Source organism: Somniosus microcephalus, chromosome 23 (assembly GCF_052327205.1).
Source record: "Somniosus microcephalus isolate GS21.2 chromosome 23, FLI_Smic_1.0, whole genome shotgun sequence".
NCBI classification, from domain to species: Eukaryota; Metazoa; Chordata; class Chondrichthyes; order Squaliformes; family Somniosidae; genus Somniosus; species Somniosus microcephalus.
Genome location: NC_141009.1, coordinates 63,348,006 through 63,375,989, shown reverse-complemented (window position 1 = coordinate 63,375,989; position 27,984 = coordinate 63,348,006).

Here is a 27,984-nt window from a genome sequence, read left to right as displayed (position 1 = left end):
CCAGGGAACTCAGATACCAGAAACGGACACCCCACTCAGGAACTCAGTATCCATAGATTGACTCTCCACCAGGCAACACAGTTACAAGAGACTGATACTCCACCCAAAGTACATAGTAGCAGAGACTGACACTTTACCCAGGGTTAACAGTTACCAGAGACTGACACTGACACTCCACCACAGGTACCAGAGACTGAAACTCTACCCAAGGAACAGAGTTACCAGAGCCTGGCACTACACCAGGGAACACAGTTACCAGAGACTGAACGCCCCCCCCCCCAGGGAACACAGTTACCAGAGACTGACACTCCACCAGGGAACACAGTTACCAGAGACTGACACTCCACCAGGGAACACAGTTACCAGAAACTGACACTCCACCAGGGAACACAGTTACCAGAGACTGACACTCCACCAGGGAACACAGTTACCAGAGACTGACACTCCACCAGGGAACACAGTTACCAGGGACTGTCACTCCACCCAGGGAACACAGTTACCAGGGACTGTCACTCCACCCAGGGAACACAGTTACCAGAGACTGTCACTCCACCCAGGGAACACAGTTACCAGAGACGTACACTCCACCCAGAATGCTGAAAATTTGCATCAATGGTAACTTCTCGCTAACCTCAAAAACATCTTTTGTTGTTAATTGTGTCAAATTTCTTGCAAAATCAGGATTGAAGCATATTGGGCACACAGACCTCCCTCCACTCCTGATTTCAGAATCCATACTGCCAGTTACATAAGAACATATGTAATAGGAGCAGGAGTCGGCCATTCGGCCCCTCGAGCCTGCCCCGCCATTCAATAAGATCATGCCTGATCTGATTTTGGCCTCAGTGACACTTTCCTGCCCGCTCCCCATAATCCTTGACTCCCCTGTAGCTCAAATATAGATCTATCTCTGCCTTGAATATATTCACTGACTCCGCCTCCACAGCTCTCTGGGTAGAGAATTCCAAAGATTCACGACCCTCTGAGAGAAGAAATTCCTCCTCATCTCCGTCTTAAATGGGCGACCCCTTATCCTGAAACTATGCCCCCTAGCTCTAGATTCCCCCACGAGGGGAAACATCCTCCCTGCATCTATCTTGTCGAGCCCCCTCAGAGTCTTACATGTTTCAATAAGATCACCTCTCATTCTTCTAAACTCCAGTGAGTATCGGCCCAACCTGCTCAACCTTTCTTCATAAGACAACCCTTTCATCTCAGGAATTAACCTCGTGAACCTTCTCTGAACTGCCTCCAATGCAAGTATATCCCTCCTTAAATAAGGAGACCAAAACTGCACGCAGTACCCCAGGTGTGGTCTCACCAGCGCCCTGTACAGTTGTAGCAAGACTTCCCTACTTTTATACTCCACCCCCCCTTGCAATAAAGGCCAACATTCCATTTGCCTTCCTAATTACTTGCTGTACCTGCATGCTAACTATTTGTGTTTCATGTACGAGGACCCCCAGATCCCTCTGTACCACAGCATTATGTCGTCTCTCCATTTAAATAATAATTTGCTTTTTTATTTTTCCTACCAAAGTGAATAACCTCACATTTTCCCACATTATACTCCATCTGCCAAATGTTTGCCCACTCACTGAACCTGTCTATATCCCTTTGCAGACTCTTTGGCCTCGATTTTAACTGAGCTGTGGAGGCGGGCTTGGAGGCGTGCGGGGGGTTAAAATCGTAAAAACTGGCGGGCGGGACCCCCCCCACCCGGCCTAGTTCCCGACTCCAAGCCATTTTTACTCAGGCATGTCTGATGGTCCCGAATCCGTCCCGCATCCAACAGGCGGGACTGGTCTTTAAGGCCCTTAATTACCACTAAATGGCCTCTATAATGCCATTTTAACAGTCCCTTGCACTTTTAACCCTTTTCCCACGTAAAACACGACTGTGAAACCTGGCGGGAGCACTATTGGCTTGCTGACTATCAGCTGCAGGTCAACCATTAAAGAGGAGATTTGATCAGCCATCATTTGCAGGTGGCAGGATTTTTTGTCTCAAGCCTGGGGCAACTTTTACCAGGCTTAACCACACCTGTGGAAGGTTGGAGCCTCACACACATCTCCAGTGTGAACTCCTGGGAAACCCCTCTCGCCACCTTCACTCAGCGCTTCCTCAACGGAGGCATATGCCAGAAGCATGGGAGCCATTTTTTTCCTTCCCTTCTGGGCATTAGAGGAGCTCGAGCACCAGGCGCGGCAGCAGCAGAACCAGGAACAACAGCAGCACCAGCAACAGCAGCAGCAGCAAGAGCGACAGGCTGCTGCTCATCCACCTGAGGCAGCACAGGCCAGAAGGGGCCAGTGCCTGGAAGCCCATCGGTGCAGGAGATACCCCCCAAACAGGGTCTACAGACACAGGGTCAGCTACCTCAATATGACTGAGCAGCAGTGCTAAAGGCGGCTCCAACTTTCGCGAGAGGTAGTGACTGACATCTGCGCAATGCTACAGCAGGACCTGTTGCCCAGAGGACCAGGTGGACACTCCTTACCAGTGGCCATCAAAGTCACCACCGCACTCAACTTTTTTGCCTCAGGCTCATTCCAGGGATCATCAGCAGACCTCAACGGCATCTCCCAGTCGGCCGCACACACTTGCGTCACGCAGGTCACCGATGACCTCTTTGCCCTCGCGCACAATCACATCCATTTCACCAAGGATCGAGCAAGTGTAACGGCGTGAGCGGTTGGATTAGCTCATCCGGCAGACTTTCCATGGGTGCAGGGCGTCATTGATTGCACACATGTGGCCCTTAGGGCACCCCATTGCAATCCAGGTATTTTTGTCAACCGCAAGGGCTGCCACTCCCTTAACGTTCAGCTGGTGTGTGACCACAAGAAGGAGATTTTGCATGTTTGTGCCAAGTACCCTGGCAGTTGCCATGACTCCTTCATACTGTGCCAGTGTAGTGTGCCTCCGCTATTCAGGCCGCCAGACCAACTTCACGGATGGCTACTTGGAGACAAGGGCTATCCCCTGAGGACTTGGCTAATGACGCCATTGAGGAGGTTTCCTGAAGATGCGCTTCAGATGCCTGGATAGATCAGGTGGAGTCCTACTGTACTCAGCAGCCAGGGTCTCCAGAATCGTCGTGGTTTGCTGTGCACTTCACAACATGGCACAGCGTCGTGGCTTGCAGATTCCTGAGGACCAAGTGGCTCCTCACATACCCTCCTCAGATGATGATGATGAGGAGGAGGAGGAGGAGGAGGAGGGCGAAAACTACCATCCTGCAGAGGGCCAACAACCAGCGGCAGCATTACGCCAGAACATTGCTGCCCGGGATGGAAGGAACGCACTCATCCTGGCCAGATTTGCTTAGCCTAGCCAATCAAGCACTTTTGCCTCGCAGCTTCTTACCTGAGCATCGACAATGGCCAAGACCCTGCGGATTCCTAGCTATTTGTCCAGCATACTGACAATTGCAAGTAATCCTAAGCCCTCAATGTGAAAGTCCCATTCGCGAAATGACACACGCCACAAATACAGCAGTAGCCATCAGACTTTTATTGACAGAATTCATCTGATGGCTTTTTTTAACAATACATAAAATTTCACCCAAGTGACTACCCTTGTGACTACTTGTGCTTTATTTTCCTCTTACGCATGCTCCTACGTCGTGGTTCCCCTGTGGCTTCAGCAGATGTGGAGGCCCCTTGCTCACTTTCCTGCTGCTCCTGTCTCGACACCTTTGGCGGGCGTCCTCTGGGGTGGCGAGCCTGTGAGGGCTTGTCAACAGTCTGCTGCTCCTGTGGCTGTGCAGGGGTTGAGACGTCTATCTCACTTGGGTGTGGACTCCGGTGGGGCTCGGACCGAGGGCTCTGCAGTGGCATGGGAGTGTGAGCGCCTGGAGAGGAACCCCCACTTCCTTGAGGTCTGCCACCAACCTCCTGCTCATGGGTCAGCTCCCCCTCCGCTCCTGCAAGTGGCTGGAGAGCACCTTGCTGCACATCAGGGGGGCCATGGGGACCCGTATCTGCAATGGCAGTCCTACTCAGAAGGACTTCCATGAAGGTCTGGTTTCTATGTTCAATAGATGCCCATCGCTCCTCAAGAGATGTCATTCTATTCTGAACACTCACCATGTTTTTCATACCCTGGCGACTAACCTCCTCCATGGCCGTAGCCCTCCTCTCCTCTACCGTAGCCAGCCTTACCACGGAGGCAGCAATCATTTCCACGTAGGTAGCCATCCTTTCCGTGTTGATGCGTTCATGCGCCCATGACTCCACAAAGGCTCTGCTCATGTTCGCTATGGACTCCTCCATTGGCTCCACACTCGCAGCAACCCTAGAGACAAAACCTGCCAGAGACTCCTGCATCTGTGCATGGAGTTCCATCACCTCTGATCTTATGGATGGACCCAGAGGCAGAGAGTCGACATGCAGCTGAGCCGAGCTGGCAGAGTCCTGCACCCTCCGACGAGGACTCTCCACTGCTGTCCCTGTCTCCACAATCTGCTGATGATCACTTGTGAGCTGTGCTACACCAGGTGACAACACTACTCTATGTCCCGAAGGTCCCACTGAGGTGTGAGTGTCTGCGCTGGTGCTGGGTGCGCTGAATTCTGCTGATGCTGCACCCTCAGAGGTTGCAGATTCCTCTGAGGAGTCTGGAAGCTCAGGCTCTTCCTCCTGGACAGTGGGGACGGGGACTCTCGATGGTCCTGTGGGGGAGTAAAGGAAAGAGTTAGAGATGTGAGGTCAAGGTTACATACACATTGCATATTGCAGCTGATCATAAGTCCATCTGTTATAGCTTCAGAATCATTATCAGCGACTCATGCAATGTCAATGAGAGAGATGGAAAACTATTCTGTCACCAGCTTGCTGTGATGCACCCGTCTGTCCGTCCCCCACGTGCGCATCTTTTTCAACCCCGACAATTTCCAGGACGGCTTCCTCCCAGGGAGTGAGCTGGGCTAATGATGGTGGGCCTCCTCCTGTCCTGGCTTGCTCTCTCCTGTTGTGAGCTCTCTTTTCCTGCAATGAGGGAGACAAGTGGAGGTTGAGTGAGAATGAAGGAGTGAGTGTAGAGATTGCATAGCATAGATACTTAGAAGGAGACAAAGATGGAGTGAGGTTGCAAGACCAAGGGCCCTCCATGTGTATTGTCAGTTGTGTTCAAAGCATCAGAGTGATAGGGAGTGTGAGGGCTGCATGGTGGAATAGTTATGTGATTGTGAGCATAGAGAGAGAGGGAGTGGGTAAGGGTGCATGGATGTGAGTGTCAAGTGGGATGTGGAGGAAGAGATTGCTAAAGCTGAGTGCTGGTGAGGAAAGGCAATGAGGATCAGATTGAGGGTGATGGGAACTTCATATTAACTTTTCCAGTGTGTTGAAGGTCATGGAATCTTTTCCTGCACTGCATCCATGTGCGCCGTGTGACCCCCAAGGAGTTGACCTCCCCAGCCACCTGTATCCACACAGCCTTGGTCTGACTGGGAGGCCTCTTCCTCCCTGATGAAGGGAACAGGACCGCCCTGTGGGCCCTAGCCCCATCCACCAATGCCTGTAGTGCTGCCTCGTCAAACTTAGGAGCTGCTCTTGGCCTCCCGCTGGCCATTGTTCCTGCAGGTTCCTGTGCCATCAAATGGAGAAAGCTTGGTGGTCTGCAGAAGAAGCAAGGCTTGCTGTGGACCTTAAATGCAGCAGCAATGATGACGTCATCGGAGGGGACTTTCAGTCATGAAAAACCCATTTGCAAAGGCTTCCCACACGTTGGAAATCAATTGGCCAATTGAGTTAAAATTGCATCAATCTCCCACATCCATTTAGATTCGTGTGGGAAACACGGAATTCAGGGAACACGCCAATAGCCCACAGCTGAGTTAAAATCGAGGCCGTTGTCTCCTCCTCACAACTTGCTTTCCCACCTATCTTTGTATCATCAACAAATTTGGCTACAGTGCACACGGTCCCTTCATCCAAGTCATTAATATAGATTGTAAATAGTTGAGGCCCCAGCACTGATCGCTGTGGCACCCACTAGTTACAGTCTGCCAACCGGAAAATGACCCATTTATCCCGACTCTTTGTTTTCTGTTAGTTAGCCAATCCTCTATCCATGCTAATATATTACCCTCAACCCCGTGAGCTCTTATCTTGTGCAGTAACCTTTTATGTGGCACCTTAACAAATGCATTCTGGAAATCCAAATACACTACATCTACTGGTTCCCCTTTATCCAGCCTGCTCATTACATCCTCAAGAACTCTAGTAAATTTGTCAAGCTTTGCTTGATTGTATTATGATTTTCTAAATGCCCTGCTATTACTTCCTTAATAATGGATTATAGCATTTTCCCAATGACAAATGTTAGGCTAACTGGCCTATAGTTTCCTGCTTTTTGCCTCCCTCCTTTTTTGAATCGGGGCGTTACATTTGCGGTTTTCCAATCCGCTGGGATCTCTCCAGAATCCAGGGAATTTTGGTAGATTACAACCAACGTATCCACTATCTCTGCAGCCACTTCTTTTAAGACCCTAGGATGTAGGCCATCAGGTCCAGGGGACTTGTCAGCCTTTAGTCCCATTAGTTTGCCTAGTACTTTTTCTCTGGTGATAGTCATTGTTTTAAGTTCCTCCCTCCCTACAGCCCCTTGATTATCAATTATTATTGGGATGCTTTTAGTGTCTTCTACCGTGAAGACCGATACAAAATATTTGTTCAAAGTCTCTGCCATTTCCCTGTTTCCCATTATTAATTCCCCAGTCCCATCCTCTAAGGGACCAACGTTTACTTTAGCTACTCTCTTCCCTTTTATATACCTGTAGTTAGCGAGGCTCTGTAGAGTCATAAAGTTATACAGCACAGAAAGAGGCCCTTCGGCCCATTGTGTCCACGCTGGCCATCAAGCCCTGTCTATTCTAATCCCATTTTCCAGCACTTGGTCCGTAGCCTTGTATGCTATGGCGTTTCAAGTGCTCATCTAAATGCTTCTTGAATGTTGTGAGGGTTCCTGCCTCTACCACCCTTTCAGGCAGTGAGTTCCAGATTCCAACCACCCTCTGGGTGAAAAAGCTTTTCCTCAAATCCCCTCTAAACCTCCTGCCCCTTACCTTGAAACTATGCCCCCTGGTTATTGACCCCTCTACTAAGGGGAAAAGTTCCTTTCTATCTACCCTATCTATGCCCCTCATAATTTTGCACACCTCAATCAGGTCCCCCCTCAGCTTTCTCTGCTCTAAGGAAAACAACCCCAGCCTGTCCAGTCTCTCTTCATAGCTGAAGCGCTCCAGCCCAGGTAACATTCTGATGAATCTCCTCTGCACCCTCTCCAATGCAATCGCATCCCTCCTATAGTGCGGTGACCAGAACTGCACACAGTATTCCAGCTGTGGCCTAACTAACGTTTTGTACAGCTCCATCATAACCTCCCTGCTCTTATATTCTATGCCTCGGCTAATGAAGGCAAGTATCCCATATGCCTTTTTAACCACCTTATCTACCTGTCCTGCTGCCTTCAGGGATCTATGTACATGCACACCAAGGTCCATCCCTCTGATCCTCTGTCCTTCCTAGGATCCTACCATTCATTGTGTATTCCCTTGCCTTGTTAGTCCTCCCAAAATGCATCACTTCACACTTTTCAGGGTTAAATTTCATTTGCCACTGTTCTGCCCATCTGACCAACCCGTATATATCATCCTGTAGCCTGAGGCTTCCCTCCTCGCTATTTACCACTCCACCAATTTTCGTGTCATCTGCAAACTTACTGATCATACCTCCTACATTCATATCTAAATCATTAATGTACACTGCAAACAGCAAAGGACCCAGCACCGATCCCTGCAGTACACCACTGGACACAGGCTTCCAGTCACAAAAACAACCTTCGACCATCACCCTCTGCCTCCTGCCACTAAGCCAATTTTGGATCCAATGTGCCAAATTGCCCTGGATCCCATGGGCTCTTACCTTCTTGACCAGTTTCCCATGCGAGACTTTGTCAAAAGGCTTAGTGAAGTCCATGTAGACTACATCAACTGCACTACCCTCAACCGCACACCTAGTCACACCCTCGAAAAATTCAATCAAATTGGTTAGACATGCTCTCCCCCTGACAAAGCCATGCTGACTATCCTTGATTAATCCTTGCCTCTCCAAGTGGAGACTAATTCTGTCCCTCAGAATTTTTTCCAATAATTTCCCTACCACTGATGTTAGGCTCACTGGTCTGTAATTCCCTGGTTTATCCTTACTACCCTTCTTGAATAATGGTACTACGTTAGCTGTCCTCCAGTTCTCTGGCACCTCCCCTGTGGCCAGAGAGGTTCTGAAAATTTGTGTCAGAGCCCCTGCATCTCCTCCCTTGCCTCACAGCAGCCTGGGATACATCTCGTCTGGGCCTGGGGATTTATCCACTTTTAAGCCCGCTAAAACCACGAGTACCTCGTCCCTCTCAATACTAATTTGTTCAAGTATATCACAATCCCCCTGCCTGATTTCTATGCCTATTCGTCCTTCTCCATAGTGAACATAGATGCAAAATATTCATTTAAAATCTCACCTACATCTTCTGGCTCTACACACAGATTGCCACTTTGGTCCCTAATGGGCCCTACTCTTTCCCTGGTTATCCTCTTGCCCTTAATATACTTTGAAAACACATTGGGATTTTCCTTTATTTTGCCCGCCAGTGTTTTTTCATGCCCCCTCTTCGCTCTCCTAATTTCTTTTTTAAGTACCCCCCTGCACTTTCTATACTCCTCTAGGGCTTCCACTGTTTTTAGTCCCTTGTATCTGCCAAAAGCCTCCCTTTTTTTCCTAATCCATTCTTGTATATCCCTTGACATCCAGGGTTCCCTGGGCTTGTTGGTCCCTCCCTTGACCTTTACAGGAACATGTTGGCATTGTACTCTCTCTATTTCCTTTCTGAAAGACTCCTACTGCTCTGATGTGGATTTTCCTACAAGTAGCTGATCCCAGTCCACTTTGGCCAGATCCTGCCTTATCATATTAAAATCGGCCTTCCCCCAATTTAGAACTTTTATTTCCAATTCATCTTTGTCCTTTTCCATGACTACCTTAAATCTCACTGAATTATGGTCACTGTCACCAAAATGCTCTCCTACTAACATTTCTACCACTTGCCCGGCTACATTCCCTAGAATTAGGTCCAGTACCGCCCCCTCTCTTGTAGGACTTTCTACATGCTGGCTCAAAAAGCTCTCCTGGATGCACTTTAAGAGTTCCGCACCCTCTAAGCCTTTCACACTCTGACTATCCCAGTTAATATTGGAGAAGTTGAAATCCCCTACTATTATTACCCTATTATTTCTACACTTCTCTGAGATTTGCCTACATATCTGTTCCTCTATCTCCCCCTGACTGTTTGGGGGCCTATAGTATACTCCCAGCAAAGTGCTTGCCCCCTGTTTGTTTTTAAGTTCTACCCATATGGCCTCATTAGAGGAACCTGCTAAGATATCATCCCTCCTTACAGCAGTTATTGACTCCTTGATTAATATTAATAAATGTAGCTTTACCATGCTTTGCTCAAATTCATGAACCTGCCAGCATTTGAAGTAAAGTTTGTAAATGACCCATAAAGGATGGACAGTACAGATGACTTGCAGAAGACTTATCTCAGAGGTGGAACCAGGGTCTGCAGGGGTTGACCGAGTTGCTCCTATCTAGAAGCTGAATGACAACCTGCTTGGACAGACTCATGGCTTATTTCACGACTTCAAACTACAGACATCCAAATGGAAAGGAACATTTGCTACTTCAGGAATATAATTAGAATTTACAAAACTGAATCATGTTACGCCAGCTTAGCTATGTCTGCATTATTACTGTTTGTAATGATTATCTTGGTAACTGTACAATCTTTAACTGCATGGAAGTTGTTAAATAAAATGGTTCTTAGTAATGTATTTCTGTGCCCTGATCAGCCCTTGATACCTCTGGTTAGCCAAGAGTTAAATGTTACTTCAGTAGGGTTGTCCAGCACTCACAGTACTGGCAGAATGGTGGGTGAGTCAATGTTAATTGGTTTTATGTAGAATGATTCAGAGACAGTTAAATCATATAATTTTACAGCACAGAATAAATCCCATTGTGCCTGTGCGGGCTTTCTGAAAGATGATGGGGGGAAAATTCAGTTGCTTTGTGCCTCCCGTTTAATGGGGCGCAAAGCAACTAGTGCCCAGGCGCGGCGCCGCCAACGCCTCCCGTGAAATTCAGCAGAAGGTTAGCGGCGGCGCTAACTGTTAGCGCCCTGCGGCACTGCACTGGCGGCGATGATGTCATCGCCGTGCGCAGCACCCCGCTCGCACCCCGGCCGCGATCTGCGGTGGCGGCCCCTGACTTAACGCCGGACGCTATGTCCGACGGGGGTCGGGGGGCCTACCTGCGGCCGGGGCGGCGCTATTTAAAGGCGAGGTGCCGGGCAACCATTTTTGTTGCTGGCTGCCTGCCAGCACCTGCCTCTGCTCCCGTCCCCGGCCTCCTGACCCGCACCCCCCCCCCCCGCAGAGTGCTGGCTGCGCTCCACGAGCCCGGCACTTCTCGAGTGCCGGGCTCTCCAATCACCAGTGGCCCAGCTGGGCCCCAGGTCATGCTGCGTAAGGCCCCTGCCCTTTAAGAAGGGGAGGAAGGCCTGCAATACCACGGCGCATGGTGCTGCGGCACGTAGCGGCGCGATATTCCCTCGTAGCACCCCAAGAGGGAGGCGGGGCGCTTCCAGTAGTGTCCCGCTTCCCTCTTGGGATGCTACCACTCAATTTCGGCCGCAGGAGCGCTAAAAGTAGCACTCCGGCGAAGTTAGCGCCCCAAAGGGGGCGTGACGCAATTTCTCCCCCCTATTCCCTTATCTCATTCCCATGCCCTTTCCCCATACCCTTTAAATTTTCTTGTTCTAATATTTATCCACTTCCCTTTTTAAAAATCTCTTATGGGTTTTGCATGTCGCACTGTTCCTTGTATTCCACGTCGTAACAATCTGCTGCATAAAAAAAACTTTCTAACCTTTACCTTCATTATTTTGGAGTTAATTTTGAACTTATGCCCTCTAGTTACTGACTCATGGTGGTGGGCGGTGGGGAGGCGAATTTTAACCCCCAGAGTGGGTGGGGAGGTTAAAAATTAAAAATTGGGCGACCCGTCTCGAACCCGCCCGGTTTTAATGGAGGTGGGTCAGGGAGGCAGGCGATCAATCCACTCTCAGGAGGTGGGTTGGCCACTAAAATATTTTAAGGAAGCTGCATGCCTCCATTTTAAGTAAAGTTTTATTTTTAACACCTGCAGGCCGGGTTTCCCCAGCTGCGGGAATCTCAGGAGATGAAAGGAGGGGAGAAGGGTCGCATCCATCAGGTAAGTGTCTTTACAGCACCTCTTGTGAGCCAGGAGGAGCAGATATGTTCCCCTCTCAGCTCCCCCCGGCCTGCCCAAGCTGTTTACGCCCACAATTGGACCCCTGCAATCGGCCGAACCCCCTGCCCCATGTTCGATACCCACCCCCCGATGTCTGACCACCCCCCCACCTCCATGACCGATGTCCAACTCCCCCAACCCCGCCCCATGTTCGACTGCCCCCACCTCCCACATTCACTGATGTCCGACTCCCCCACGACCGATATTCGATTCCCCCCACACCTCCCACTGATGTCCGAACCTCTCACCCCACAGCAACTGATGGCCAACCCCCTCCCACCCCACCCGTGATGTTGGACATGGCTCCAATTCGCTCCCTGGATGCTTTCCAGCCTGACAGACAGACAGGTTGTCAAGCTGGCTACTGTCGGGCGGGAAACCTGTTGAAAAAATTCTAATCCTGTCTTGCCATTAAATTTGGCAGGACCTGTGGAAACCCTTAATTCTGCGTTTCACGTCCGCAAATGCTCACCCCCAGCACCTGCTCTTTTCCCAGCTCCGAGTTATTCTTCAGGCCATGGACCAGCAGAAATAGTTTTCCCATATTTACCTCAGCAATACCTCTCCTTTTGAACACTGACATCAGATGTTTCATTAACCCTCTGTGTTCTAATAAAATGTTTCTCTAGTCTCCCCTGATAACTAAACCCTCTCATCTCTGGTACAAAAGCAAAATACTGCGGATGCTGGAAATCTGAAATAAAAACAGAAAATGCTGGAAATGCTCAGCAGGTCAGGCAGCATCTGTGGAGAGAGAAACAGAGTTAACGTTTCAGGTCGATGACCCTTCGTCAGAACTGAAAAAAACTGGAGATGGAACCGGTTTTTAAGCAGGCGTAGGGGCAGGGAAAGGGGGGCGGGGAGGAAAGAACAAAAGGGAAGGTCTGTGATAGGATGGAAGGTGGGAGAGATTAAGAGACAAAAGGGATGATGGTGCAAGGCAAAAGGAAATGGTAATGGGACAAGTTAAGAAACAAAAGATGGCTCTAGATGAAGTGTAAATGGCGATGGCAGAATGATCGACAGCTGCCATGAGAGAGAAAAAAAATGGAAGAAAAAGATAGGGGCAGAGGTTATGATCTGCAATTGTTGAACTCGATGTTGAGTCCAGAAGGCTGTAAAGTGCCTAATCGAAAGATGAGGTGCTGTTCCTCGAGCTTACGTTGAGCTTCATTGGAACAGTGTAAGAGGCCGAGGACGGTGAGGAATGAGTGGGAGTGGAGCGGAGAATTAAAGTGACAGGCGACCGGAAGCTCGGGGTCACCCTCACGGACTGAATGGAGGTGTTCCACAAAGCGGTCACCCAATCTGCGTTTGGTCTCCCCAATGTAGAGGAGACCACATCGTGAGCAGCGAATACAGTATACTAGATTGCGAGAAGTACAAGTAAATCGCTGTTTCACCTGGAAGGTGTGTTTGGGGCCCTGGACAGTGGGAAGGGGGGAGGTAAAAGGGCAGGTGTTGCATCTCCTATGCTTGCATGGGAAGGTGCCGGGCGAAGGGGAAGGGGTGTTGGGGGTGATAGTGGAGTGGACCAGGGTGTCGCGGAGGGAGCGGTCCCTTCGGAATGCTGAAAGGGGAGGTGAGGGGAAGATGTGTTTGGTGGTGGGATCACGCTGGAGGTGGCGGAAATGGCGGAGGATGATCCATTGAATGTGGAGGCTGGTGGAGTGAAAGGTGAGGACAAGGGGAACCCTATTGTGGTTCCGGGAGGGAGGGGAAGGGGTGAGGGCAGACGTGCGGGAAATAGAACGGACACGGTCAAGGGCCGTGTCAGCCACAGTAGAGGGGAATCCTCGGTTGAGGAAAAAGGAAGACATTTCAGAAGCACTAGTATGGAAGGTGGCATCATCAGAGCAGATGCGGCGGAGACGGAGAAACTGGGAGAATGGAATAGAGTCCTTACAGGAAGCGGGGTGGGAGGAAGTGTAGTCCAGGTAGCTGTGGGAGTCAGTGGGCTTGTAGTGAATGTTTGTCAATAGCCTATCCCCAGAGATGGAGGCAGAGAAGTCTAGGAAAGGAAGGGAAGAGTCGGAGATGGACCATGTGAAGGTGAGGGAAGGGTGGAAATTGGAAGCAAAGTGAATGAAATTTTCTAGTTCAGGGCGAGAGCAGGAAACGGCACCGATACAGTCACCAATGTACCGGAAAAAGAGGTGAGGGAGGGAACCTGAGTAGGACTGGAACAAATAATGTTCCACTTATCCAACAAAAAGGCAGGCATAGCTAGGACCCATGCGGGTTCCCATAGCAACACCTTTAATTTGGAGGAAGTGAGTGGAGTCAAAGGAGAAGTTGTTCAATATGAGAACAAGTTCAGCCAGGCGGAGGAGGGTGGTGGTGGATGGGGACTGGTTGGGCCTCTGTTCAAGGAAGAAGCGGAGCACCCTCAGGCCATCCTGGTGGGGGATGGAGGTGGTAGAGCGATTGGACGTCCACCACACCAGCCTCCTGCAAGCACAGGAGATGCAACACCTGCCCTTTTACCTCCCCCCTTCCCACTGTCCAGGGCCCCAAACACTCCTTCCAGGTGAAACAGCGATTTCCTTGTACTTCTTGCAATCTAGTATACTGTATTCGCTGCTCACGATGTGGTCTCCTCTACATTGGGGAGGCCAAACGCAGATTGGGTGACCGCTTTGTGGAACACCTCCATTCAGTCCTTAAGGGTGACCCCGAGGTTCCGGTCGCCTGTCACTTTAATTCCCCGCTCCACTCCGACTCTGATCTCTCCGTCTTCAGCCTCTTACACTGTTCCACTGAAACTCAACGTAAGCTCGAGGAACACTCATCTTTCGATTAGGCACTTTACAGCCTTCTGGATTCAACATCGAGTTCAACAATTGCAGACCATGACCTCTGCCCCAATCTTTTTTTTCCACTTTTTTTCTCTCTCTCACATGGCGGCTGTCGATCATTCTGCCAGCGCCATTTACACTTCATCTAGAGCCATCCTTTGTTTCTTTGCTTGTCCCATTACCATCTCCTTTTGCCTGAACCATCATTCCTTTTGTCTCTTAATCTCTCCTGCCTTCCATCCTATCACAGACCTTCCCTTTTGTTCTTTCCTCCCCTCCCCCCTTTCCCTGCCCCTACACTTGGTTAAAATCCTGTTCCATCTCCAGCTTTTTCCAGTTCTGACGAAGGGTCATCGACCTGAAACGTTAACTCTGTTTCTCTCTCCACAGATGCTGCCTGACCTGCTGAGTATTTCCAGCATTTTCTGTTTTTATTTCCTCTCATCTCTGGTATCATCTTAGTGAATTTCTTTGGTACCATCTCCGTTGCTTTGACATCTTAAAACCCAGATAAAAACATAAATATTGATTCATTTTCCGACATATTGGAGACTCATCTGGGATTGTGACTTAAGAGAGGCATGAATTACAACAACAACAACTTGTATTTATATAGCGCCATTACTGTAGTAAAACGTCCCAAGGTGCTTCACAGGAGTGTTATAAAACAAAAAATTTGACACAAAGCCACATAAGGAAAAATTAGGGCGGATGACCAAAAGCTTGGTCAAAGTGTAGATTTTAAGGAGTGTCTTAAAGGAGGAAAGAGAGGTAGAGAGGCGAAAAGGTTTAGGGAGGGAATTCCAGAGCTTAGGGCCCAGGCAACAGAAGGCACGGCCACCAATGGTGGAGCAATTAAAATCAGGGATGCTCAAGAGGGCAGAATTAGAGGAGCGCAGAGATCTCGGGGGGTTGTGGGGCTGGAGGAGATTACAGAGATAGGGAGGGGTGAGGCCATGGAGAGATTTGAAAACAAGGGTGAGAATTTTAAAATCGAGGCGTTGCTTAGCCGGGAGCCAATGTAGGTCAGCAAGCACAGGATAAATAGAGGCCAAAATTCCTCAGCCCTCTCATGCACTCCTGCTGTAAATCTGCGTGGGAGTGCAGTGGAAATGCCAGGCCTAGATATTGAATTAGGAATGAAGCCGGTCGTAGGAACGAAGGAATTAACTTGCATTTATAAGGCATCTTTCACAACCTCAGGATGTCCCAAAGTGCTTCACAGCCAATGAAGTGTCGTCAAATGTTGTAACGCAGGGAAACATGAGAGCAATGAGGTCAATGACCAGCTAAGCTGATTTTAGTGAAGTTGGTTGAGGGATAAATATTCACCAAACACTGGGGTTCTTCGAATAGTGCCATGGAATACTTTACGTCTACCTCGGTTTAACGTCACATCCGAAAGATGGCATCTCACACTGAGGGAGTACTGTATTAAAATTGCAGCCTAGATTATGTGCTCAATTATTGGGAGCGAGACTTAAACCTATGATCTTCTGACGCAGAGGTAAGTGTGCTACCACTGAGCCACGTCTGACACCTTATGTTAGGGTACCCCCTCAGCTTTGTAAGAGGAGGAACCTTCTCCCTACCTCTTACAAGGCCAGCTGCATGGAGGGATAGGGGACGAGGTCGGGGACCTCCTATGTTGGGAAGGTTGAGGCATCTTTGGAGGCCAGTATGCTGTGCAAGGAGGTGTACTACTCTCTTCCTCAGTGGACATGGGGTCCAGGCTAGGGAAGTGGTCTGTATTCCCAAAAATCAAAATGTTTGTGGTGAGTGTAATGAGTCTCTCCTACAAAGTAGGCTGTGGGTGCTGAATGTGAATGTTTCCACGAGTCTGGGCAGCAAAGCCGTCGTATCCCAGGGCAGGCAAGTGGCCAGGACTTGCCCCAAGAGGCATAGGCGTCTGCCTGTAATGTTTAAATAGGCTGACTTCCCATTTACCCTCCGTACTCTGGCAGAGTGGCAGAGTTAATCTGGTGGGCATGATTCCAGCGTGATTGGTGGGAACACATCTCTAGGGATTTTGGGGATGATAATTTCTATTAAAAATTTTAAGTCCACACAAATACATTGACGTCAGAACTTTTCTAGCAACTGCTTTAGAATTTTGACTCTTGCTGAGAAATTAAGGACTATCTTGTAAAGCTCTGCTCTGTTTATACATATGGAGTTCCATGAATTTACTGATAACTGAATTAGAACGTGCCAGTTCATGGAACCATAGAATCTTACAACACAGGAGGAGGCCATTTGGCCCATTGGTGGAGCTCTCCAATTAGTCCCACTCCCCTGCTCTTTCCCCGTAGCCCAGCAAATTTTTCTTTTTTATGTATACTGTATATCCAATTCCCTTTTGAAAGTTACTACTGAAACTGCATCCACCACCCTTTCAGGCAGTGCATTCCAGCTAAAGGAATTCATTTTCAGCAATTCCTTTCCTTTGTCCCTGCTGCACGTTAGCAATGCTGCGTAGCAAAGTCAGCGATTGTTAATTCTAAGGGGGTGAATTCCTACAGGGGAAGAGTCACAGAAATGCCGTGAAAACACAGTACAACACCGTTTACACTGCTTTCCTGGGGTTTCTGGAGCTCTTCCTCCAAAGTTATGGAGCATAAAGGAAGAACCTTCACACAATATACCTCCTAGGTTTCTATGATCAGACTGAACTAAGTCACAATTTGGGCCCGGAGTTTCCTACTTTCGTCAGAGGAGGGGCGAGAGGGGATCTTCTCCTTTGAGTACATGGTGCTAATTCGACAAAGGAGAATTCTTCTATTCTCCGGGTCAACAATATTTGAAAACGAATAAATGTATCAAGAATAATATGTGCCCTGGTAAATTATGAGGCTACATATTCCAGACACTAAGAGGCTCTATTTTCCCTTGTCTTATGGCTGGTAGCACTGTGTATTAAAAATCCAGAGCCAAAGATATCTGTGACAAGCACAACATTCCAAGCGTAAAGAGTTTCACATTGAAAATGAACAGGCGTGTCTCATTGTAACTTTAATAGGACCAGATGGGAAGAGGCTACAGAGACAACTCGAGCTCCAGCACTTGGAACTCATGGGTGTTGATGCAGGTCTATTGAAATTAAAGTCTTGGTGAAGTTTGACTGCCAGACTGCCCAATTTAATGTTTTAATTCAGGGAATAAAATGCATTTGAGGTCAAATATCTCACCTAATTAGAAGCTTCCGAAGAAAGAAACGGGGCGTTTTTAGCTCTCTCTGCCTGGCGGAAACTGGGTGGTAGTGGGGTTAAAGTTGCAGTAGTGGACTTACTGCACTACTCGCTTCTTGACCGCTGTCATATTACCTCTGGGGTTATCATGGGTGGCCAAGGCGCCTGCCTGAATCAGGTGGGAGTGTCATGAATCCATGTAAATTGGGGTGCTATGATGTACATTGGACCCCGATGCAATTTTAATGGCCAACTGGGCGGAGTCATAGAGTCATAGAGTCATAGAGTTTTACAGCACAGAAAGAGGCCCTTCGGCCCATCGTGTCTGCGCCGCCCATCCATCCCTGTCCAGTCTAATCCCATTTTCCAGCATTTGGTCCATAGCCTTGTATGCAATGGCATTTCAAGTGCTCATCCAAATGCTTCTTGAATGTTGTGAGGGTTCCTGCCTCCACCACCCTTTCAGGCATTGAGTTCCACATTCCAACCACCCTCTGGGTGAAAAAGTTCCTCCTCAAATCCCCTCTAAATCTCCTGCCCCTTACCCTGAATCTATGCCCCCTTGTTATTGACCCCCCCACTAAGGGGAAAAGTTCCTCTTTATCTACCCTATCTATGCCCCTCATTATTTTGTACACCTCAATCAGGTCCCCCCTCAGCCTTCTCTGCTCCAAGGAAAACAACTCCAGCCTGTCCAGCCTCTCTTCATAGCTGAGGCGCTCCATCCCAGGTAACATCCTGGTGAATCTTCTCTGCACCCTCTCCAAAGCAATCACATCCTTCCTATAGTGAGGCGACCAGAACTGCACACAGTACTCCAGCTGTGGCCTCACCAGCGTTTTGTACAGCTCCATCATAACCTCCCTGCTCTTATATTCTATGCCTCGGCTAATGAAGGCAAGTATCCCATATGCCTTTTTAACCACCTTATCTACCTGCTCCGCTGCCTTCAGGGATCTATGTACATGTACACCAAGGTCCCTCTGACCCTCTGTACTTCCTAGGGTCCTACCACTCATTGTGTATTCCCTTGCCTTATTTGTCCGTCCAAAATGCATCACCTCGCACTTTTCAGGGTTAAATTCCATTTGCCACTTTTCCGCCCATCTGACCAACCCGTTTATATCGTCCTGTAGCCGGAGGCTTTCCTCCTCGCAATTTACCACCCCACCAATTTTCGTGTCATCTGCGAACTTACTGATCATACCTTTTACATTTTCATCCAAATCATTTATGTAGATCACAAACAATAAGGGACCCAGCACCGATCCCTGAGGTACCCCACTGGACACAGGCTTCCAGTCACAAAAGCAACCTTCGACCATCACCCTCTGCCTCCTGCCACTCAGCCAGTTTAGGATCCAACGCGCCAAGGCACCCTGGATCCCATGGGCTCTTACCTTCTTGACCAGTCTCCTATGCGGGACTTTGTCAAAAGCTTTACTGAAGTCCATGTACACCACATCCACAGCATTTCCCTCATCCACCCCACTAGTCACCCCCTCGAAAAATTCGATCAGATTTGTTAGACATGATTTACCCTTGACAAAGCCATGCTGACTATCCCCGATTAATCCTTGCCTCTCCAAGTGGAGATTAATTTTGTCCCTCAGAATTTTTTCCAATAATTTCCCCACCACAGATGTTAGACTCACTGGCCTGTAATTCCCTGGTTTATCCCTGCTACCCTTCTTGAATAATGGTACTACGTTAGCTGTTCTCCAGTCCTCTGGTACATCCCCTGTGGCCAGAGAGGTTCTGAAAATTAGTGTCAGAGCCCCTGCAATCTCCTCCCTTGCCTCCCACAGCAGCCTGGGATACATCTCGTCCGGGCCTGGGGATTTATCCACTTTTTGGCCCGCTAAAACCGCTAGCACCTCCTCCCTCTCGATGCTAATATGTTCAAGTATGTCACAGTCCCCTTGCCCGATTTCTATGTCTGCATCGTCTTTCTCCATAGTGAACACAGATGCAAAAAATTCATTTAAAACCCCGCCTACATCCTCTGGCTCTACACACAGATTGCCACTTTGGTCCCTAATGGGCCCTACCCTTTCCCTGGTTATCCTCTTGCCCTTAATATACTTATAAAACATCTTAGGATTTTCCTTTATTTTGCTCGCCAGTGTTATTTCATGGCCCCTCCTCGCCCTCCTAATTTCTTTTTTAAGTATGCCCCTGCACTTTTTATACTCCTCTAGGGCTTCTTCTGTCTTTAGTCTTTTGTAACTGCCAAAAGCCCCCCTCTTATTTCTAATGCATTTTTGTATATCCCTTGTCATCCAAGGTTCCCTTTGCTTGTTGGTCCCACCCTTGACCTTTACAGGAACATGTTGGCGTTGTACTCTCTCTATTTCCCTTCTGAAAGTCTCCCACTGTTTTGATGTGGATTTTCCTATAAGCAGCTGCTCCCAGTCCACTTTGGCCAGATCCTGCCTTATCATATTAAAATCGGCCTTCCCCCAATTTAGAACCCTTATTTCCGGGCCGTCTTTGTCTTTTTCCATGACCACCTTAAATCTCACCGAATTATGGTCACTGTCGCCAAAATGCTCTCCTACTGACACTTCCACCACTTGCCCGGCTACATTCCCCAGAATTAGGTCCAGTACCGCCCCCTCTCTTGTAGGACTTTCTACATGTTGGCTCAAAAAGCTCTCCTGGATGCACTTTAAGAATTCTGCACCCTCTAAGCCTTTCACACTCTGACTGTCCCAATTTATATTGGGGAAGTTGAAATCCCCCACTATTATTACCCTATTATTTTCGCACTTCTCGGAGATTTGCCTACATATCTGTTCCTCTATCTCCCCCTGACTGTTTGGGGGCCTATAGTACACTCCCAGCAAAGTGCTTGCCCCCTTTTTGTTTTTAAGTTCTACCCATATGGCCTCATTAGAGGAACCCGCTAATATATCATCCCTCCTTACAGCAGTAATTGACTCCTTAATTAATATTGCAACACCCCCTCCCCTTTTACACCCCCCTCTGTCTCGCCTGAAGATTCTATACCCCGGAATATTGAGCTGCCAGTCCTGACCCTCCCTCAACCATGTCTCCGTGATAGCGACAATATCGTACTCCCATGTGTTCAACAACAACTTCAGTTCATCCACCTTATTTGCAAGACTCCTTGCATTAAAATAAATGCCTTCCAGCCCTGCCATATTCTCTTTTGCCTTCACATATTTGCTCTGCCTTCCCAGCTGACTTGTTTTTCCCTCTGTATTTGGCCGTAAATCACCCCCTACTATAGCTCCACTCTGTACCCCAACCCCCTGCCAAGTTAGTTTAAACCCTCCCCAGCAGTGCTAGCAAACCTCCCCGCAAGGATATTGGTTCCCCCCTGGTTCAGGTGTAAACCGTCCGACTTGTACAAGTCCCACCTTTCCCAGAAGCAGACCCAGTGATCCAGGAAACTAAAGCCAGGAATGCTTTAGTTCAGTATAACCTGGCGGGCAAGAGCAGATGGCCCAAAAAGGTAAGTGTAGGGCCAGGTGGAGCAGGAGTGGGCCACTGCCACCCTGGGCTACCCCACTCCGTGATCGCACACCCTCCAGACTGAGCGCTCTGCTGGCCCGGAGCTGGTGATCTGTAGCGGGACGACTGTTCATGATGTGCAGCTTACTGGATATATGTTAATGAGGCCAGGCCCTCGAAATGGAACTGGGCGTCCCACTGCCAGTATTGAGCGCCTGACCTGCTCGGCCCACCAGATAGGTGGCGGTATTGAGCGCCTGACCTGCTCGGCCCACCAGACAGGTGGCGGTATTGAGCGCCTGACCTGCTCGGCCCACCAGACAGGTGGCGGTATTGAGCGCCTGACCTGCTCGGCCCATCAGACACGTGGCGGTATTGAGCGCCTGACCTGCTCGGTCCACCAGACACGTGGCGGTATTGAGCGCCTGACCTGCTCGGCCCGCCAGACAGGTGGCGGTATTGAGCGGCTGACCTGCTCGGCCCACCAGACAGCTGCCGGTATTGAACGGTTGGTCTACACATTCCATCAGACGGCTGCCGGTATTGAACGGTTGGTCTGTATGTTCCACCAGACGGCTGCCCCAAGGTTAAAATCCCCCCAAAAGAATTTGCATTTATATTGCACCTGCCACATCCTCAGGACATCCCATAGTGTTTTAAAGCCAATCAATTACTTTTTAAAAAGTCTAGTCACCATTGTATTGTAGGAAAATGCGGCAGCCAATTTGTGCACAGTAAGCTCTCAGAAAAACAATGGGATAAATGACCAGTTAATCTATTTTGATGGTGTTGATTGAGTGTTGTCCAGGACACCAAGAGAACTCCCGGCTCTTCTTTAAATAGTCATGGGCTCTTTCACATCCAGATGAAAGGGCACATAGGGCCTTGGTTAAAGATCTGACCTGAAAGTTGGCACCTCTAACAATCTCCCTCAATACTTTGCTGAAGTATCAGCCTAGATTACATGCTCAAGTCTTCGAGTAGGGTGTGAAGCCACAACCTTCTGACAGTGGCAAGAGTGCTAGCACTGAACCAAGCCTGACACTTTTAGAGAGTTATCAGATAGTTTGGAAAGAACACATGATCAGGAGTAGCTCAACATTGTACTTGGAGGCTTTAGTAGCCTTTCCATATGCTGCTTTACATCAAGGTGTGATTATACTTCAGTATCCAAAACCACAGACCTGCAGAGTGCACTTCCCATCCTGATTGTAGTTTACTGCCCCCTCTTAGCGTTGCTCAGTGTCTCGACAATTCAATCTATACTATTAAGCCAATAGCTAAAAAGATGCTTTTTATTATATTAACTCAAGGCATGCAAAAACAGTCCAGAGTGGTGGTGGTGGTGGGGGGGGGGGGGGGTGATTTAAACCCTATCCATCGGGTCGTAACCAGCCGGGTGAGCAGTTAAAATGCCCCGGGTAACTTAACCCACCTGGGTCCGGCCATCCGCAATTTTAATTCAGGTATCTGGATGGATGACTAAGGGTCCTGCATGGAATATGCAAATTGTGGTCTGATGATGTCAATCAGACCACAGCCACATTTGCACTGCAGTCTGAGCCAGAAAGCTGCTGCAGTTTTGCCACCAGGCTGAAGAAAGTCGGGACCTGCCCGGACGATGCAGTGCTCCAAACAGATAAGTTCTTTCCTTTCTGGGGCCAGGCAGAGCAGGAGTGCTCCTCTGTGCCCCCAAAGGAAAGTCACGGCCTTCCCTGCATCAGACTCACTCCCCCTTCCCTCCCACGAGACCCCTCGGAGGCCAGCAGCTGCTTTCCCCCCACATCACACCCATCCCAGGCAGGAAGTGAACCATGTTAATGAGGTCAAGGAGTTAAAATAGCCTGGGCCTGTGTTGTGCTGCAGCGGTTGAGTGTCTAACTCACCGCTCCCCCCACCCACCGCCTGCCCGAAACCCCCAGGATTAATTAACTGACGTGTGGCCAACTCCTTTCTACTTACATTGCAGAGGTTCGTGATGTATTCAGATCAGGTGCTCTATTCAGGGTCTTTATCTCATCTCTGTAAGACCTCCATAGCAAAGCAGGATGAATTTAAAAGAAAGAAAACTGAAAGCACCCTTCAGTTATTTTGCACATTGCAGGCCTACTTTTATCAAATATTTTGTCCTTTTAGCTACGTTATATAATTGGAAGCAGTGCAGGGCTATGGGAGACAGCAAGACAGTGGGATTAGTTTTGAATTGCTCCAGCAATGAGCTGGCACAGATGTGATGGAGAAGAATGGCCTCCTTCTGTGGTCCTCGTCAGATTGGTGGTAATATCCATTCAGTGTGTGATTCTAGTGCTCTTGGCTTTGCTTTTTCTACCTGCTAAGGTTTGACTTTGCAATGGATGCAGTAGCGGGAGTGCTCCTCTGGGCCCCAAAAGGAAAGTCACGGCCTTGCCTGCATCAGACTCACTCCCCCTTCCCTCCCACAAAACTCCCCGGAGGCTATCAGCTGCTTTTCCCCCACTTCCCACCCATCCCAGGCAGGAACCATGTTAATCATAGAATCATAGAAATTTACAGCACAGAAGGAGGCCATTCGGCCCATCTAGTCCATGCCGGCCGACACCCACCCTAAGGGATCCACCCTAATCCCACTTTCCAGCTCTTGGTCCATAGCCTTGTAGGTTACGGCACTTCCAGTGCATATCCAAGTGCTTTTTAAATGTGATGAGGGTCTCTGCCTCTACCACACTTTCAGGCAGTGAGTTCCAGACCCCCACCACCCTCTGGGTGAAATGATTTCTCCTCAAATCCCCTCTTAACCTCCGACCAATTACTTTAAATCTATGCCCCCTGGTTACTGACCCTTCTGCTAAGGGAAATAGGTCCTTCCTATCCACTCTATCTAGGACTCTCATAATTTTATACACCTCAATTAAGTCTCCCCTCAGCCTCCTCTGTTCCAAAGAAAACAACCCCAGCCTCTCCAATCTTTCCTCGTTGCTAAAATTCCCCAGCCCAGGCAACATCCTCGTAAATCTCCTCTGCACCCCCTCTAGTGCAATCACATCCTTCCTGTAATGTGGTGACCAGAACTACACACAGTATTCTAGCTGTGGCCTACCTAGTGTTTTATACAGTTCCAGCATAACCTCCCTGCTCTTATATTCTATGCCTCGGCTAATAAAGGCAAGTATCCCGTATACCTTCTTAACCACCTTATCTACCTGTCCTGCTACCTTCAGGGATCTGTGGACATGCACACTGAGGTCCCTCTGATCTTCTGCACTCCTCAGTGTCCTACCATTTATTGTGTATTCCCTTGCCTTGTTAGCCCTCCCCAAATACATTACCTCACACTTCTCCAGGTTGAATTCCATTTGCCACTGTTCTGCCCACCTGACCAGTCCATTGATATCTTCCTGCAGTCTGCAGCTTTCTTCTTCATTATCAACCACACGGCCAATTTTTGTATCATCTGCAAACCTCTTAATCATACCCCCTACATTCAAGTCTAGATCATTGATATATACCACAAAAAGCAAAGGACCCAGTACTGAGCCCTGCGGAACCCCACTGGAAACAGCCTTCCAGTCACAAAATCACCCTTCGACCATTACCCTTTGTTTCCTGCCTCTGAGCCAATTTTGGATCCAACTTGACACTTTACCTTGGATCCCATGGGCTTTTACTTTCATGTCCAGTCTGCCATGCGGGACCCTATCAAAAGCCTTGCTAATATCCATATAGACTACATCAAACACACTACCCTCATCGACCATCCTTGTTACCTCCTCAGAAAATTCAATCGCGTTAGTCAGACACGACCTTCCCTTAACAAATCCATGCTGACTGTCCCTGATTAATCCGTGTCTTTCTAAATGAAGATTTATCCTGTCCCTCAAAATTTTTTCCAACAATTTTCCCACCACTGAGGAACGGCTAACTGGCCTATAATTACTTGGTTTATCCCTTTCTCCCTTTTTAAACAACGTTAGCAGTCCTCCAGTCCTCTGGCACCACACCTGTAGCCTGAGAGGATTGGAAAATAATGATCAGAGCCTCTGCTATTTCCTCACTTACTTCTCTTAACAGTCTGGGATACATTTCATCCGGGCCTGGAGATTTATCCACTTTCAAAGATGCTAAACCCCTTAATATTTCCTCTATCACTATGTTTATTTCATGAGGTTAATGAGGTCAAGGAGTTAAAATAGCCTGGGCCTGCGTTGTGCTGCAGCGGTTGAGTGTCTAACTCACCGCTCCCCCCACCCACCGCCTGCCTGAAACCCCCAGGAGTAATTAACTGACATGTGGCCAACTCCTTTCTACTTACATTGCAGAGGTTCGTGATGTATTCAGATCAGGTGCTCTATTCAGGGTCTTTATCTCATCTCTGTAAGACCTACATAGCAAAGCAGGATGAATTTAAAAGAAAGAAAACTGAAAGCACCCTTTAGTTATTTTGTACATTGCAGGCCTACTTTTATGAAATATTTTGTCCTTTTAGCTACGTTATATAATTGGAAGCAGTGCAGGGCTATGGGAGACAGCAAGACAGTGGGATTAGTTTTGAATTGCTCCAGCAATGAGCTGGCACAGATGTGATGGAGAAGAATGGCCTCCTTCTGTGGTTCTCGTCAGATTGGTGGTAATATCCTTTCAGTGTGTGATTCTAGTGCTCTTGGCTTTGCTTTTTCTACCTGCTAAGGTTTGACTTTGCAATGGATGCAGTAGCGGAAGTGCTCCTCTGGGCCCCAAAAGGAAAGTCACGGCCTTGCCTGCATCAGACTCACTCCTCCTTCCCTCCCACAAAACTCCCCGGTGTTGTGTGGGTACCTTTCTACCTAGACACAATTTAGGACTCAGAACTCAGAGATTCAAACATGAAGTGCTTTATTGGAAGGAAAGGAAGTTCTGGGAAGTTCCGAACAAAGAGAGCTAAACTTAACCAAGAGAACACCCAACCATTTATCTCCTGTGACAGCGCCACCACAGGTGGGAGGAGAACACACAATACATAACATTTCCTCCCCTCTTAAATGGAAGGTCCACATTATTCCTCAACAGGTAAGTTACTTTCAATGCACTCAACGAACCTAGGGTAGAGGTAGACTGCCTCAAATCCTGACTTTACTCTGGGGTTTATTCTGCCCCAGTCTTGTGGGTAAGTCACTAAGCCTCTTGGAGGCCGCCGCTCTCTGACAGGATACCGGTGGTCATCACTGGCTTCCACAGCAGTAGGCATTGCCACAGGCCTGGATCGAGAAGGTGCCTGTGTCAGTCGAAAGTCAGGAGTTTGCACAGGTGGAACAGTCTCTTTGACTTCCTGTGTTGGAGAAGAGCACTGTGGCAAAGGATGCTGGTTTGCGGTATCATCCGGAAACAGTTCAGGCCAACCAGCCGTTGGAGCCTCTGTGGCTGTCTCTGCTCCTAGCAACAGTTGATCTGTGTGTCTTCTCCAGACGACGTCCTCAGCAGTCTCAACCGTGTAAGACACAGGGCCCGTCTGCGTGATCACCGTAGCAGGAACCCATTTCGGTCCAGCGTTGTAGTTTCGAGCTAAGACATGCTCTCCCGGATGAAACCGTCTCTCCTTGGCTCTTTTCTCTCTCTTTTCAACTTGAGCTTGTTGTTGACGATGGACAACCTGCTCTGCCCTTGGAGGTTTGAGTAAGTCAAAACTTGTCCGCAACTGCCTCTTCATCATGAGCGAAGCGGGGGAAGTTTTGGTTGTGGCATGCGGCTCGTTCCTGTAGGACAACAGGAAGCTGTTCAGACGTTGGTGGATTGAGCCCTGACCTTGCGATGCCTTCAAGGCGTGCTTCAAAGTTTGCACGAACCTTTCTGCCTGGCCGTTAGTAGAGGGATGATAGGGTGCAGACCTGATGTGTTGGACACCATTCACATGCAGGAAGGTTGCAAACTCCTGTGATACAAATTGTGGACCGTTGTCACTTACGAGTTGTTCCGGTGAGCCATAGCGGCTGAACATCTCACCAAGTTTCTCAATTGTTTTCTCTTCCGTGGTAGACCTCATCACAGCGACCTCCGGCCACTTGCTACGAGCATCTACAACCACCATAAACATCTTCTCTTCGAAAGGACCGGCGAAGTTCACATGTACTCGCTGCCACACTTCTGCAGGCCAATCCCAGGGGTGTAGGGTTGCCAGCTGTGGAACATTCCGGACCCTTTGACATGGGGAACATGTTTTGGCTTTCTCCTCAGTATTCTCATCGAGACCTGGCCACCAGAAGTAGCTTCTTGCCATTTCCTTCATCCGAACCATCCCACTGTGGCCTGTATGAAGTTGTTGCAGTATAGGTTCCCTCAGAGGTGGCGGAATGATGACACGGCGTCCCCAAAGAAGACAACCTGCCTGGATGGAGAGCTCATTTCTTTTTGAAACGTAAGGTTTCAAACTAGGAGAATCTCCTATAGCTCTCCCTCGAATGACATCGTCCATTACCTCAGACAGGACTGGATCGTTGCGGGTGTACCTTCGCACCTGAACTGCAGTGACAGGTGCTCCCTCCACTTGTCTAAAGTAGAAGATGTCTATCTTATGAGGCTCTGGGGGAGTAACAGGCAAGGGTAGCCTCGAGAGACCGTCTGCGTTGCCGTGCAAGTCTGATTTGCGATATTTGATGTCGTATGTGTGTCCTGACAACAGTAAAGCCCACCTTTGCATCCTGCTTGCAGCGAGAGACGGAATTCTGGTGTGGGGCCCGAAGATTGAAGTCAATGGACGGTGGTCCGTCAGGAGTGTGAACCTTCTCCCAAACAGGTACTGATGAAATTTTTGAATTCCAAAAACGATTCCCAAGGCCTCGCGCTCGATCTGCGCATAGTTACTCTTGGCCTTGTTCAAGGTGCGTGATGCGAAGGCGATAGGTTTCTCTTCACCCGAAGGCATGATGTGGGATATGACTGCTCCCACACCATATGGTGATGCATCACATGCTAGCTGCACGGGTATCTTTGGGTCGAAGTGTGTCAGGACCTCCGATTTCAGCAATGCTTTCTTTGCTTGGGCGAAAGCTTCGTTGCACAGTTCAGTCCATTTCCATGTTTTGCCTTGACATAGCAACTGATGTAATGGCTTCAGCAATGTTGCTAAGTCTGGAATAAACTTCCCATAGTAGCTAAGTAGCCCCAGAAATGAACATAACTGGC